This window comes from Elephantulus edwardii, unplaced genomic scaffold (genome assembly GCF_000299155.1).
Source record: "Elephantulus edwardii isolate Elephantulus edwardi_28Jun2011 unplaced genomic scaffold, EleEdw1.0 scaffold00013, whole genome shotgun sequence".
Classification (NCBI taxonomy): domain Eukaryota; kingdom Metazoa; phylum Chordata; class Mammalia; order Macroscelidea; family Macroscelididae; genus Elephantulus; species Elephantulus edwardii.
Window position 1 is genome coordinate 19,461,692 of NW_006399763.1, and position 15,580 is coordinate 19,477,271.

The window sequence follows — 15,580 nt, forward strand, 5'->3', positions numbered from 1 at the left end:
GCGGTTGGCGCAGGATAGAGCAGGGTTTAGGGCTGTTGTGCATAGGGTCGCTATGAGTCGGAAACGACTCGACGGCACATAACAACAACAACAACAACATGATACACAATATGTTGTTATTTTAATATTCCCCTATAATACCTGTCTTCCTTCTCCCTGTTTCTTAATCAGTTATATTGCTCTTTTCTCGAATGAGTACCATTGTTTAACATCTTTCCATTTTGAACCACCTAGAAGTGCACACGGTGTTCATGGAATGTGTCGCTGCCTTGGAATGTGTCTGCCATGGAAGGGCAGAATTTATAATAAGGCATTTTCGAAGTACAAAACTTCAGCTGGGACAATATTCTGGACAAAATTCCTATAATGTGCCAAACTACTAGTCCATTTGTCGGAGTAACTTCCTCTAAAATGTCAGATGTACTTTAAAGTTGAGGACAAGACATATGAGAGAAGGAAAGCAGTTATAATGGCACGGTCATAATAGATAATGAAGGCTGTAATTAATAACTAAGTTTACATAGAGAGGGTCACCATGAGTTGAGGCAACTCGATGGCACATAACAACAACATAGACAAACTTTATCCTTTTGACTACAATGACTATACATAACAAAACTTATTTTTTTAGTTTTTTGAATGAAATTTACAGCACTTTTTTTTCTTCAAAACAATATAAACTTTATATAAGCTTACCTGCTATACTACAACAACACATTGTTATTGTTATTGTTGTTGTTGTTTTTGATTGCCTGCTAGTCAAGCACAACTCACAGCAACCCTATGAACAAATGACCTGAACCCTTTCTCTAACTATCGCCGTTTCTCAAATATCACAGCTTCCAGGGGAAGAGGATGCCACTCCTGCTTCCAACACATTAGCAAACAGAAAATAATTTTTACATAGTTGAAGCCCATCATATGTCAAATTGAAGGAAGAAGGACAGGCGGAATCTGCATTCCACAGAATATTGTTTCAGTTCAAATAAATCAAATTCTTAGTACTTTCTGTAAAGGCAAAAATTGTGTCTGATTTCTCCTCCAATGCTTGACCAATACAAGTTGTTATTGTGTACCATTGAATTGCAAGTGACCCATAGCTGACCTACCAACAGGTTTTCAGTTGTAGTCAGTTACACAGGGGGAGATTACCCATCTTTCTCCCATGGAGCAACGGGTGGATTCAAACAGCGTACCTTTGCATTGGTAGTGCAAATCCTTACCACTAAGCCACCAGAGACCCATGACCAATGCTTAACATTTGCTAAATGTTGGTTCAATAAGTGAACTAAGAAGCTTGAAGAAAGTTAGAGGGGAAAATTATCAAGAAATAGTTTGTCATAGTGGTTAAAGGTTGGCTCTGGAATTTGTCAGGCTAGGTTAAATATTATTACGACTTAAAAATGATACAACATTGGATGAGTTTCTGAACTTCGCTGTGCTTAATCTCTTCATCTTTAAAATGGGTACATACTTTAAAGTACCTGTGATAGGACTATTTTGTGCATTTCATCAACTAATATATGTGGTATATTTAAAATACTGATGCAGTTTTGAAGGTTTTAAAATAAAATTCCCACCCTTCTCTTGATTTTTAAGTAAAATGGCTTCTCTGCAGAACTCCTTGGAGTATGGTTTCTGCAGGAAGATTGTTGAGTCTTTAGATGTCCTCCTTGCCAGAGTCCAACTTTCCTAACATTTCACAGAAGTCACATTTTTTGAAATGAATTGTCAGCTCTGGGCTAGAATGAGATAGAAAAAAGGGAAAATGTGGTGGTAAGTGAACTAATGGAGAAGCACATTTATTGAAGCAAGTGAGCAAATGGACCAGAAAATTATGTAAAGTGAGTTACAAGCTACTCTGGTTAGCCTATTGCATAAAACATTGGTTGGAGAGTTAGGAGAGTTAGCCTTGAGATTCAACCTTGATATTTGTTTTTTTACAAGTAAACTTTTTTGGAAATCATTCTTTGATCTGTCAACATGTCACAACTCTCACATGGTTTCTATGAGGAATAAATAACAGTCAAAACTTACATAAAATAACATTTGAGCTCTAAGTACTAAATTCTGAACACTTTATGTAAGGTGTAGAGGTCTTTTTATTTTAACTTTGTTATTTAATTGATTCTCCAACTGATCTCATAACAATACTAACCCTATTTCAATATTGTTCCTAACTCTTTTTAGACATATTATTTGCCACACTACATCACAAATAGTAGAGTTAATAGACTATAGACTGCTGTTCTGAGAATCCAATTGTTATATTTCTTTACATAAGCCATTCATTTTTAATTAAACTGCTGCTCTGCAAACATATTACAACACTTCAAAACAGAATGATTTTAGTAGTGTTTGATTTTCTTTCTCATGCATTAAATTGTATCAACTCTAGATGAAAAGCACAATCCAATAGAAACTGGAAGGGAAATCTTTGAACCTGCTAGAGTAATTCTGTTCATCACTTCAACAATTGTGTGTCTAAGGCAGGCCAGGATCTGTACTAGAAACCTGGAAGCCTGAGACAAGATTTTCCCAACACTACCATACCTAGTTGGCTACCCAATGCGGACAGAGAGTGGGGTGGAGCTCCCCGATTAAAACAAGCTTGAAAGGAGGAGTGGCATCCACTAATAGCTTGCTTCCGGAAACCCTATGAACCTGGAGAGAGGATGAAAAACACCCAAGCGTTGAGGACTTTCCTTCATAGGGTCGCTATGAGTCGCCTGTGACTCTACGGCACTTAACAACAACAACCACCACCATACCTAGAGGGCAATCAGAAAGTCAATAATTAAAGATGATTTTATAAAAATATGTATGAATGAATGTTACAATAAAACAGTACTACACCTCCTTAGAGACCACAATATGGCAGGGGTTTTTTGCCTAAATATCAGAGAATATCTCTAGAAGAAGTACTTTTATAGTAATACCTGAAGATTATTAATCGGGGGAAGAGAAAATATTAGAAAGAATATGATACATCCAAGGACATATAATGTCCAGGGTTTTGACAGCAGAAAAAGAAAGGAGAAAACAGGTGGTTGGTACAGAGAAAGCAAAAACACATTGCAGATATCCCAGTAACCCAGGCTAAGAATGCAAAAAGGTCATTACAAAGACAGAGGAGGAAGAAAAGACTAAGATGGAGGTATGAAGAAACTGTAAATATTGCACTGAAGCGCCAAGAAGCGAAAACAAAGGAGATAAATCAAGATATTAATGAACTGAACAGAAGATTCCAGAGGGCTGAATGGGAAGACAAAGTATTATAATGAAATGTGCAAGGAGCTAGAGTCAGAATATCAAAAGGGCTGAACTCGCTCAGCATTTCTTAATCTAAAGAAACTGAAGAACAAATTCAAAGCTTGAGTTGCAATACTTAAGGATGCTTTGGGCAGATTATTAAATGATTCAGAAAGCATTAAAAGAAGATGGAAAGAGTATACAGTCACTGTATCAAAAGGAATTTGTGGACACAGAAGAATTTCATGGAACAACATATTGAGCAAGAGCCTGTGGTGATGAAAGAAGTTGAAGCTGCTCTGAAAGAATTGGCAAAAACCAAGACCCCTGGAATTGATAACACACCTATTGACGTATTTCAATGAACAGATGCTGTCTCATATGTGCTCACCAAGTTGCAGAAATCTGGAAGACAACTACCTGGGCATTGACTGCAAGAGAACTATATTTGTTTCCATTTCAAAAAAAGGTGATCTAACAGAGTGTGGAAATTATTGAGCAGTACCATTAATATCAGATAGCCAGATTCCGCTGAAGATTATCCAAAAGTGACGGGAAGGGCATATCAACAGAGAACTGCTTGAAGTGCAGACTGGATTTAGAAGATGCCGTGGCACTTGACTGTGTGGATCACAGTCCTCAGAACAGAGCAAGGAAACATAGCATGGTTCAAAATTGGGAACGTTGTGCATCAAGTATGTGTCCTATCTTCGTATTTTTTCAATCTATATGCAAAAGAGATTATCCTAGAGGCTGGGCTGTATGAAGAAAAATGTGGCATCAGGATTTGAGGTAGACTCATCAACAATCTGCATTATGCAGATGACTCAACCCTGCTTGCTGAAACTGAGGAGGCACTGGAGTGCTTGCTTCAGGTCAAGGACTTCAGCCTACAATATGGATTGAAGCTCAACATTAAGAAAACAAAGATTCTCACCACTGGGCTGACGGGCAGTAATAAATGATAGATCATAGATGATGAAGAGATTGAGATTGTTGACAGCTAAAGTTTGCTTGGCTCTACAATCAGCACTTTTGATACCAGCAGCAAGGAAATTAAAAGATGAATTGCATTGGGAAAGTCTACTGTCAGAGATTTCTCCAAAGTACTGAAGAGCAATGATGTCAGTCTGGAGACTAAGGTGTGCCTGATACAGGCCATGGTCTCTGCAATTATTTGCTATGTATCAGAGATCTGGACAATGACTAAGGGTGATAGGAGAGTTGATGCCTTTAAGCTGGGGTCCTGGAAAAGAGTACTGAATATACCATGGACTTCTAGGAGGACAAACAAGTTCTTCCTGGAAAGGATGACGCCAGGCTGCTTCTTGGAGGCAAGGATTCCGAAGCTTCATCTGACATACTTTCAACATGTTGCAAGGAGGGACCAGTCCTTGGAGAGGGATGTCATGCTTGGCAGGGTGGAGGGACAGTGCAGGAGAAGAAGACTCTCAATGAGATGGATTGATTCAGTCACTGGGGTAATGGGGATAGATGTGTTGGAGACAATGAGATTGGCAAGGTATAGAGCAGCATTGAGGGCTGTTGTACATAGTGTCGCTATGAGTCACAGGCAACTCGATGGCACATAACAACAGCAACAACATACCTAGACCAAGAAGATTTTATCTAAACAAAGCACGTGAACAGTGCATGATTTAAAATCAGGAAAAGTGTGTCTCAAGGTTGTATTCTTTCTCCATATCTATTCAGTTTGTATCCTGAACATCTCATTTGAGAAGCACTCTGTGAAACAACCTATGTTGTTCAGCTGACACAACGTTGCTTGCTGAATATATGGATGTCTTGAAGAACAAAGCCTACAGGTTTCAATATGGATCAAATTTCAACATCAAAAAGACAAAATTCTCACCAGTGGACTGGTAGGCAATGTCATGGTAGGCTGAGAAAGGATTGTGACAACTTCTTACTTGGATCCACAATGAATATACTTGGTAAGAGTAGTCAGGAGAACGGCAGACATAATGGACTGAGAAAGTCTGATGTCAGGAATTTCTACAAATGACTTAGGAAAAATTATGTCAATTTGAAGACTAAAGTATGCCTAATTCTAGTCATAGTCTTTTTAATCTTCTGAAAGCTGAACAAGAATAAGGATGACAGAAGAAGAATTGATGCCTTTGAGCTGTAGTGTCATAAAAGAATGTTGAATATTCCATGGACTCCCAAAATATGGCTAAGATCAGAGGTGCTCTTAATTTCTAGAATGACACTGTTGCTTTTTAACACTTTAGAGAGGTCCCTGACAGCAGATTTACCCAATGCATTTCGTCTTTTGATTTCCTAATTGCCAGCTATGTTGCGTGTGGGTCTAAGCAAGATGTAATTGTTAACAATCTCTTCTCCATCTATCATGATGCTGCCAATTGGCCCAGTGGGGAAAATCTTTGTTTTCTTGGTATTGAGCTTCAATCCATATATAAGACTGCAATCCTTGACCTTCTGTAGCAAAAACTTCAGGTTCCTCTTCAGTTTCAGTGAGCAAAATGGTATCATCTGCATAATGCAAGTTGTTGATGAGTCTTCTTGAAACTTGATTCCACATTCCTCTTCATAAAGTTCAACCTCCCGAATAATCTGTTATGTGTGTGTGTAATTATATATATATACACACACACACACATACATGGATATGTATATATGTGTGTGTATATATACATACATATCCATATATATATATATATATATATTTGGAGACAGGTTGCATCCTGATGCACTCCTTCCTGATTTTGAGCCATGCTGCTTTCTGACAATTGCTTCGTACTCCAAGTATGGGTTTTACATGAGCACAATCAGATGTTCTAGGATTCCCATTCTTCTCAATGTTATCCAAAATTGTTGTGATCCAGTTAAATGCCTTTGCATAATCAATGAAAAACAGATAGATAGTCCTCTATTATTCTCTTCTTTCAGCCAAAATCAATCTAACTTTGACTACAATGTCCCTAGTGCAATGGCCTCTTCTAAACTCAGCTTGCACATCTTTCAATTCTTTGTTGATATGCTGTTCCAGTTGTTTCTGGATAATCTTCAACAGGATTTTGCTTGCTTGTGATGTTAGTGATATTGTTCGATAATTTCCACACTCTGCTGGGTTACTTTTTTTAAAAAATTGGTATATATGGATCTATTCAAGTCAGTTGGCCTGATAGTTGTCCTTCAGTTTTCTTGGTACAACCTGGTGAGTATGTCCAGGGAAGCATGTTAGTTGAAATGTGTCAATTGGTATTCCATCAATTCCTGGGGCCTTGTTTTTCACCAAATCCTTCAGAGTAGCTTGAACTTCTTCCTTCATCACCATGGCCTCTTGATTATATGTTGTTTCATTAAGTTCTTTTGTGTTGGTCTACTCTTTTTGGTACAGTAACTCTGTACTCTCTCCATCTTCTTTTGATGTTTCCTGTTTCATTCAATATTCTTCCCATAGAATCATTAAGCATGGCAACTCTAGGCTTAAATTTGTTCTTCAGCTCCTTCAGCTTAAAAAATGCCAAGCAAGTTTACCCTTCTTGATATTCTGACTTCAATTTTTGCACATTCACTATAATACTTTGATTTGTCTTCCTGAGCTGCCCTTTGAAATCTTCTGTTCAGTTCTTAAATTCCTGATTTCTTCCCTTTGCTTTGGCTTCTTGGCACTCTAGTGAAATATTTAGAGTACCTTCTGACATCTATCTTGGTCTTTTCTTCCTCCTTGGTCTTTGTAATGACCTTTCGCATTCATTATGGATTAGATTCTTGATATCCTCCCACAGTTCAGCTGGTCTTTATTCATTAATGTTCAAGGTCTCAAATCTGTTTCTGAGATAGTTTTAAAATTCAGATGAGATAGACATAAGGTCAAAATTTGGATTTTTTTTTCTTATTTCTTTTTTATGTGCATTTTAGTGTGTTTTTTTCTTCTTCTATTAGTTTCTTTACAAAACTTGAATACAAATTCAAACATATTCTTTCAATTCCCTCACCCTCTCACTAATCAAATCATCAAATTTTGGTTCTTGTGGATTTGCTTTTATTTTCTTTAGTTTCATTTTGAACTTGCATATGAGTAGTTGATGGTCTGTTGTGCAATCAGTACCTGGCCAACTTCTCACCACTGATTTGGGGTTTTTCTAGTGATTCTTCCTACAGATGTACTCTATAATTCCTGTGTAGACCATCATGTGAAGACCTTGTGTATAGTTGCCATTTGTGGTCTTTATAGAAGGTATTTGCAATAAGTCAATTGAATAAGTCAATGATTGAACAAAATGCTATCAATTCTCTCTCCGGCCACTTTCTATCACCAAACCCATATTTTCCGACTACTGATCCTTGTTCTTTGTCTCCAACTTTTGCATTCCAGTTACATTACTGCATTTTGGTCACTTATTCAATAGATTTAAAACTTTAAAAGTAAAAATCTTCTATTTTCTCCTCGGGGGCTGGTTGTTGGTGCATATATTTGAATGATAGTGGTATTACCAGGTCTTCCCTATATGTGTATGGATATTATCCTATCACTCACAACATTGTATTTCAAACTGGATAAAGAAATGGTCTTTTAAACTTTGAATACAATCCCATTTTTCCTCACCTTTTCATTACTGGTTTAGTGGATCATGTGATTATCTGATTCAAACTTCCCATGTCAATCCATCTCATTTCACCAATGTGTTGTATGTCAATATTTATGCATTCTATTTCTTCCTTAACAATGTCTAATTCTCCTACATTCATATTTCTCACATTTCATGTTTCAATCACTACTTTATCTTTGCTATTTTTACTACTTCCTTGTGTTTCTCAATATGAGGGCTCAGCCCCTGATACATACCTGCTAGTCTAATGTACGTGTACCCTATTGAACATGGGGTTTTTGAAGGCCTGTTATTTCGGAAGCAGACAGCCAATTCTTCTTCCTAGTGTGTCTTAATTTGGTTGCTCACCTTAGAACAACATCTGACAGACAAGCATTTTACCCAAAAAAAGCAAATGAAAGACTCTTTACTCTTTCCCATTACATACCTACAGCTAAAAGATTTGGTGTTGGTCCCACCTACCCCTTGGTGCCTTCATTGTTGTTCTGTCCCCTTTCCCACCCTGCCAGGATCCATCTCACTAAACCTCAATCTGCATCTCTCTTCCCCCTCTTCCAACTAACTATGATGGCTCAGGCCTCTGGCCACTTCTGTCCCCTCATTAACTCATTATCTCATGACTTTCTAATGATGTGGGTGCTCCAGGCAGGTCTAGGTTGGCACAGGTGAAGACCAACCTGGGCTAGTGCAGACCACCAGGCTCAGTAGGCAGATGCAGACCAATCTACTGGGTGTAAGGGTGGGCGTGGGGTACAGATGAGATAAGACCAATGAGCTGGGCAGAGAAAAATGAGACTAACAAAATATCTTAATCATGATGACTGTTTTCCATTACTTTCTTCTACCACTCACTCTACATATGCTCTATTTCTCCATGATCCTATACTGAGAATAGCACAGAACTGAAAACTAAATTCCAATTCTCATCTGAACAAAGGGAATATGGTGGATCTACACCATGTTTTATCATATATAGATAAGGCCAGAGTTCTGACTGGATTCTGGCACAAAGACAGGTTGATTTATGAGAATCCATTATTGGTCACTAATAATAGCTTGCTACTAAGTCCATTTTTTTGTACATGTGTGTTATTTTTCCAAGACCTTTCACTTTTAAATTGGTATTTTTTCCTAGTTAAATATTTTATTAGACTTTTAACCCATTGTTCAACTTAAGATTTTTTTGAATAATAAGTCATTTGTTTAATGTAATGAATGGCATCATACTGATTTTTAGTGTGAAAAGCAATGATAATTTTTCATGGAACTTACTTTCTTTCCTACTTCAGATGATCCAAGAAAATGAGTAGTATGCCAGTTATTGTCCTCATCAAAATAATTAATGAAGATATTGATTAAAGGAGCGCCAATGATGGAAGTCATAACACATCATCAGGGATAACCTCTCTTATATACATCAGTCCACTATTCAGCATATGTAAAATACTAAATCAAGAAGTTACTAATTTGCCTGCTTGTGCTCTCATATAACCCACATGTCGCATATTTTTCATCAGTGTATCATTCTCTCATGCCTTTTTTCTGGCTGTTTAAAAACACTATTTCAACCATGTTTCTTAGATTTAGCTAACTAGTTAACGTAGTCTCCCCTGCCAAAAATTCATATGCTTAATATTTTATTTTTTATTTATTTATGAACTCTTTCTAGATAGTATAGTACAGAATTATACAGGATGTCAACAGACAAATTGCAAGTCACTGGCTATAGTTTATAGAACTGCTTTTATTTCTCCTTTAAAGAAAATAATCATTACTTTTGCCTTCTACAATAATATTACCTATAAATTCTGTCTGCTACAATTCAGTGCACTCACACTAAGGGGGGAAAGTCTCTTCCATTTGATATCAAAATGAGTCAAGTATTTCTGACTTAAAAAATAAGAATTAAAAAAGATAAGAAAAAATATTCCAGGCTTTAATTATATATATAGGTACCTGTCTTCAGAAATCAAAAGACATTAATTAATGCATTAGGAAAACCTGTTGTCAGAGCTGTTCCAAAGTGCTGAAGAAAAAGGATGTCCATTTAAAGAGTAAGGTGCACCTGATCCAAGCTATGATCTTTTTGATTACTTGCTATGTATCAGAAAGTTGGACAATTAACTAAGGATGACAGAAGAAGAATCAGAATCTTTGAGTTGTGGTGTTGGAGAAGAATATTGAATACTTCTTAGACTACAGAAATAGCAAACAAGACTGTTTTAGAGAAAGTAAAATCAGGATGCTCCTTGGAGACAAGGACTGTGTATCTTCACCTTACATATGGTGGGTATGTTGTTAAGAGGGACCAGTAAGTTGAGAAGGACATCATGTTTGGAAAGGGGTGGGTCAGTGCAAGAGAGCAAGGCCCTCAACAAGATGAACTGACAGAGTGACTGTAACAAAATTTCAAGTATATCAGAGGAAGTGAGGATCACATAAATTAGAGCCAGATTCAGATCTTTTGTTTATAGGGTCACCAGGAGTCACAGTTGACCTGGGGCATATAACAACAGCAGTAGCTCACTGTATCTCAATTCAGTTCTGTGAAAACAAGAATTATAAACTTGATGAACGCTGAAGTTTCACTTTGGTATGGTTATATATTCCAGGGTTCTTTAAAATGACAAGATAATTTTCTACTAATCTGTATTTGATTCAGGAAGCTCTGGCAGCCTAGTGGTGAGAAACTGTGCTGCAGTCTCAAAGGTGTGTAGTTCAAATCCACTCTGTGGGAGAAGAATGGACAATCTCTGCCTCTGAAAATGCATTGGAAGGTCAGTTATGAGTTGGTTCCAAGAACAGTACCATGTACTTGATTGAGTTTTGGATAATTTTCCCAAGTTACTTTTGTTTCAGAACTTTTTATTACACTAAGGAATAACTTGCATACCCCTGATGGATTTATCGGGAAGACTGCATTATCTATTATTCAATAGCCTTGCTTGAGCATCTCAAAACCACTGCTCTGGATAATTAATAAACAAACTTGCCAATATAATAATTCAAGTGGAACTGAAAAACAAAATAAATATTTATTTGACAAAATTTTCTATCAGAAGCATTTCTAAAAGAGGATCTATTATTTTCTTTTTCTAGAATCTTTTTATTACAAGTCCCAGGTAACATTTTTAACCAATAAAATACTTCTTTTTTGGTTCAGTCATCATAAGAGGACCAAGTTTAACATTGTTAAAAAGTAGTTAATCACTTGTTATGGCAATATACCTTTGAAGGGCACTGAAATTCTTTTAATTGGATAAATTAGATGTGCTTTGTGTCCATATGGAGTGTTGGATTTAATGATTTGGTTGAGTGGATGTCAGTGTTTCTATTCAATCTTTCAATTAAACTAATATTAATCGTACATTTTCTAAAGAAATTGTAATAGCACAAAAGATTACTATGGTGTCTTGGGACATACAGTAAGGTCATTGGATATAAATGAGCCCACATTGTTTTTTTCTAAGTAATTCCATAACAGAGAGAAGTTGTAGAAATTGTAGTTATTTGAACATTTCATCCTTTCAGTCTCTTTAGCAAAACCCTAACAATACCTATGCCTCTAGTTGATACAATAGTTTTTCTGGCATTTATTTTCACTAATTCATTAGAATCACAGGTAAAATCACCAGTTAATTTTTTGTTTTTTTATTTCAACTCACCAAGATTGAGACAGCTTTTTGACTAGAGTTTTTGTATTTAAGGAACTCCTATTACAAATTATAGAATTTTTAAAAAATCCAATTTAACTTAATTAGCATAATTGAACAGAAGAAGTTTGAATTGAACATTAGCAAACAAACTGGACATGAATTCTTTTCTCTAAGAGTTATATGGAAATAAAAAGTTCTAACATACAAAATACTTCTACATTGCTCATAAAATTCAAAATTATAAGACTGCTTTAATTTGGAAATGATTGAGGCTCTTCTGAGAGACTGAAAAATTATGAGAATGTGTCATCACGTACGTATTTCTATTCAGAGGTGATAGACCAGCACAACTCATTGAATAATTTGCCTGGCATTTGCAGGGAAGTCTTGCTCTTTCAATCTAAAGGACTCTTAAAAATAAGAAGACTCACCAGTAACTTTCAAATGCTGCATACAAGCAGTCTAGGGTTACAAACATCCAAACATAAATTCCTGCTTGACCTTCAATGTTAAAGAATTTGCCCTCACATTGAAGTGATTGAACTAAAACCTATTCACAACAGATTCTCCATTGCAATCACCTTCATTTGTACATAAAGCTTTTAAATCACCCATACCTCCCATCAGACAAACAAACAAAAAAAACACAAAAACCAAAACCAACTCAAGGTGAATCAGGGACCTAAGAGTAAAACCAAAAACTATAAAACTCACCAGACAAAAATTACAAACCAATCTGGAGGCTCTAATTTACAGCATGAATGACTTCCACTCAAAACAAAACCCTACAAGCAGGAAAGGATAAAATAGATGAATGAGACCTTCAAAAAAATCAAATCTCTATGCTCAGTAAAAAACAGTAAAAAGGAAACTCACAGACTGAGAAAAATGTTTGAAAATGCCATGTCTGATAAGGGAATTCTTGTAAAGTGTATAGAATATTCCAATACCTCAACAAGAAAAAGGCAAACACCCCAATCACAAAATAGGCACAAGATATGAATACACAGTAGATTAAAGAAGAAATTGAGATGGGTAAAAACACATGAAGAACTAGTATCAGCTGCAAATCTAAACAAGACTTACATAAAATGTCCTAGAACAATAACAAAATTTGCAGTCTGCCAATTTCTCGAAAAGTTAGAAGTAACAGTGAGGAAGACAGAGAAAGAGGGGAGGAATGATGTATACTGCATTGAAACAGATGAGGGAGAGAACTGTCTAAAATGGATATATGATTGGGTATCATTTTCGTGACAGAAGTCCAGAATCAAGCCTGCATAGTGAAGTGGACTTGGGGAGAAGGATTGCATAACAATGAAAGAGTTTTTCTTTTACTTTTCAAGGAGAAGAGTGAATTGGGGGAGGGAGTGAACAGGGAGAAAAGTGCAACAATGAATGACTGGAAACCCAAGTCTCTGTAAACTTTCATTAAAATTAATAGCAAAAAAAAAAAAAGAAGAAATAATAGTTGACCCAACCATACCGCTACTAGGGATTAGAGCATAATGCAAACAAATATATGAACATGTATGTTTATTATAGCATTGTTCACAAGAGAAAAGAGATGGAAAGCAGCCCAAGTTCCCATTAGCGAACAAAAAATAGAAAAACTGTGGTACATACTCACAATGGAATATTACACAGCATTCAAAAACAATGATGATGAATCTGGAATATATTATACTGAGTAAAAGATTTCAGTCACAAAAAGACAAATACTACATGAGATAACCCCTGTAAAATAGGAATGATGCAAGGTGGAGAGCAGAGAACAGAAAAGAAGTGGGCAGATAATGAACGTTGCACTAGAACAGATGAATGAAAGGAATGTATGATTAGGCAGTATACGCATGACAATTAACAATCTGGAATGAAAAATGCATTACAAAGTGAATTGAGGGAGAAGAGACAAGGGGGAGGAAGAAAAAGGATCATCAGTAAATGAATGAAAACCCAACCACTCTGTAAACTTTCATTAAAATAATTTAAAATCGTTGCAGTAGTATTAAAATTTACAAGTATGACAGAAGAAGAATAAATGCCTTTGAGTTGTGGTGCTAAAGAAGAATATTGGGCATACCATGGACTTCCAAGGGAACTGACAGTTCTGTCCTGGAGAGGGTGAAATAAGATGCTCATTGGAATCAAGGAGTCTCACATATTTTGGCATGTAGTCAGGAAGGATATGTCTTTAGAGAAGGGCATTGTGCTTGGAAGTGTCAAGGGAAAGCACAGGAGAGGAAGACTCTGATGAAATGGATTAACACAATTCCTGGTGTAATGAAGGCAATTGTGTCAGAGTCAGTGAGATTAGCTCAGGATAGAGTAGGTTCAGAGCTATTGTGCATAGAGTTGTAACCCGTAGCCGGTAACAATATAGTAAAAAACCCCAAAGTTATAAATAATAGAAGCAGAAGTGGTAATAAATAATAAAAATAGTAGAAAAAAATCATTGTGAAGGTTTCTAGCCTTTTCTTGCACTAAAATAACCACATGTCCCTGTTGTTACTTAGCTACAAAATCTCCTTAGCCATATACCTAGGGATGGAGGCTGCTTATAAACTGGGAACTATATACCATACATGCCCAGAAATCTAGATCATTCTATGAATAAAAACATTACAACTTTTAAACTACTAAACATCTACCCACAACATAATAATCTATCCTTTCCAATTCAGATGTCAACACACTCTATTATTTCTCCCAACTTGGGATTTTCTGACATGATAAATTGTTCCAGCCATAAAGATTATTTACTTCTTTTAAGCTCCTTTTTTGGTTAATACTCTAAAATTATTTCTGGATTTACCTCCAAGCATGCTGTGACCTTTGGATGCTATTCTGAATTTAGACGAACTATATGTGTTTGTATATAATTGCCAAAACTATGGCTTCTCAGAAGCTATATTTGGAAATAATTCATTCAAGATACAGAACCAGGGTAAGAATAAGATCTATTTCTGTGTCCTTAATAACTTGTAGGAAAGTTAGAACATATCATCATCATAAACCCTACTTTAGTGTAAGAAATAGCTTGGAAACTTTTCAATGATTTTAAGACATTATGTGAGACAAGGTCAATATAACTGTGCCAATAATTTGTTTCAATTAGGAGTAGATTCTGTAGTCTCAAGGTAATGGCAAATTTACATTATATTTACATATGTTTGTACATAATTCCTTTGAAAATATTTCTACATATAGGAAATAGGAATAAAATTTTAACCTTAAAAATCTGTTTTGGATTAAACAATCTATCATCCTGCTTGAAATGTCTATCTATCAACAAAAATTTTGTTGCAATCATCTAATTTATTATTACAATAATCCTTGTTTTTGTTGTTGTTATATGCAGTGTGACCCTATGTACAACAGCTCTGAATCCTACTCTATCTTGAGCCAGCCTCATTGTCTCTGACATACCTATCTCCATTCCCCGAGTCACAGAGTCATTCCATCTCGTCCAGAATCTTGCATTGTTCCTCCACCATTCCAAGTATAATGTCCCTTTCCAAGGTCTGGTCCCTCATTGAAACATGCCCAAAGTAAGTCAGACAGAGCTTCAGAAGGAAAAACAGTCCATGGTATACACTTTTCCAGCACCACAATTCAAAGGAATCAATTCTATCATCCCTAGTCATTGTAAAGCTTTCTGATGCATGGTAAGTAATTGCCAAGACCATGGCCTATATGAGGTACCTTAATCTCCAGACTGATATCATTGCTCTTCTGTATTCTGGAGAGGTCCCTGACAGAAAATTTTCCCAATGCAATTCATCTTTTGATTTCCTGACTGGTGGTAACCAGAGTGTTATTGTGAAACCAAGTAAACTGAAGCTGTTAACAATATTAATCTCCTATCTATCATGATGCTGCCAATCAACCCAGTGGTAAAAATCTTTCTTCCTGATGTTGAGCTTCAGTTTTATTGAAGGCTACAGTCCTTGACCTTCTGCAGCAAATGCCTCAGGTCCTCCTCAGTTTAAGCAAGTTTTGCAAGGCTGTGTCAAAGCAAAATACTACAATGACATGTGCGAGGAGCTAGAGTCCGAAAATCAAAAGGGC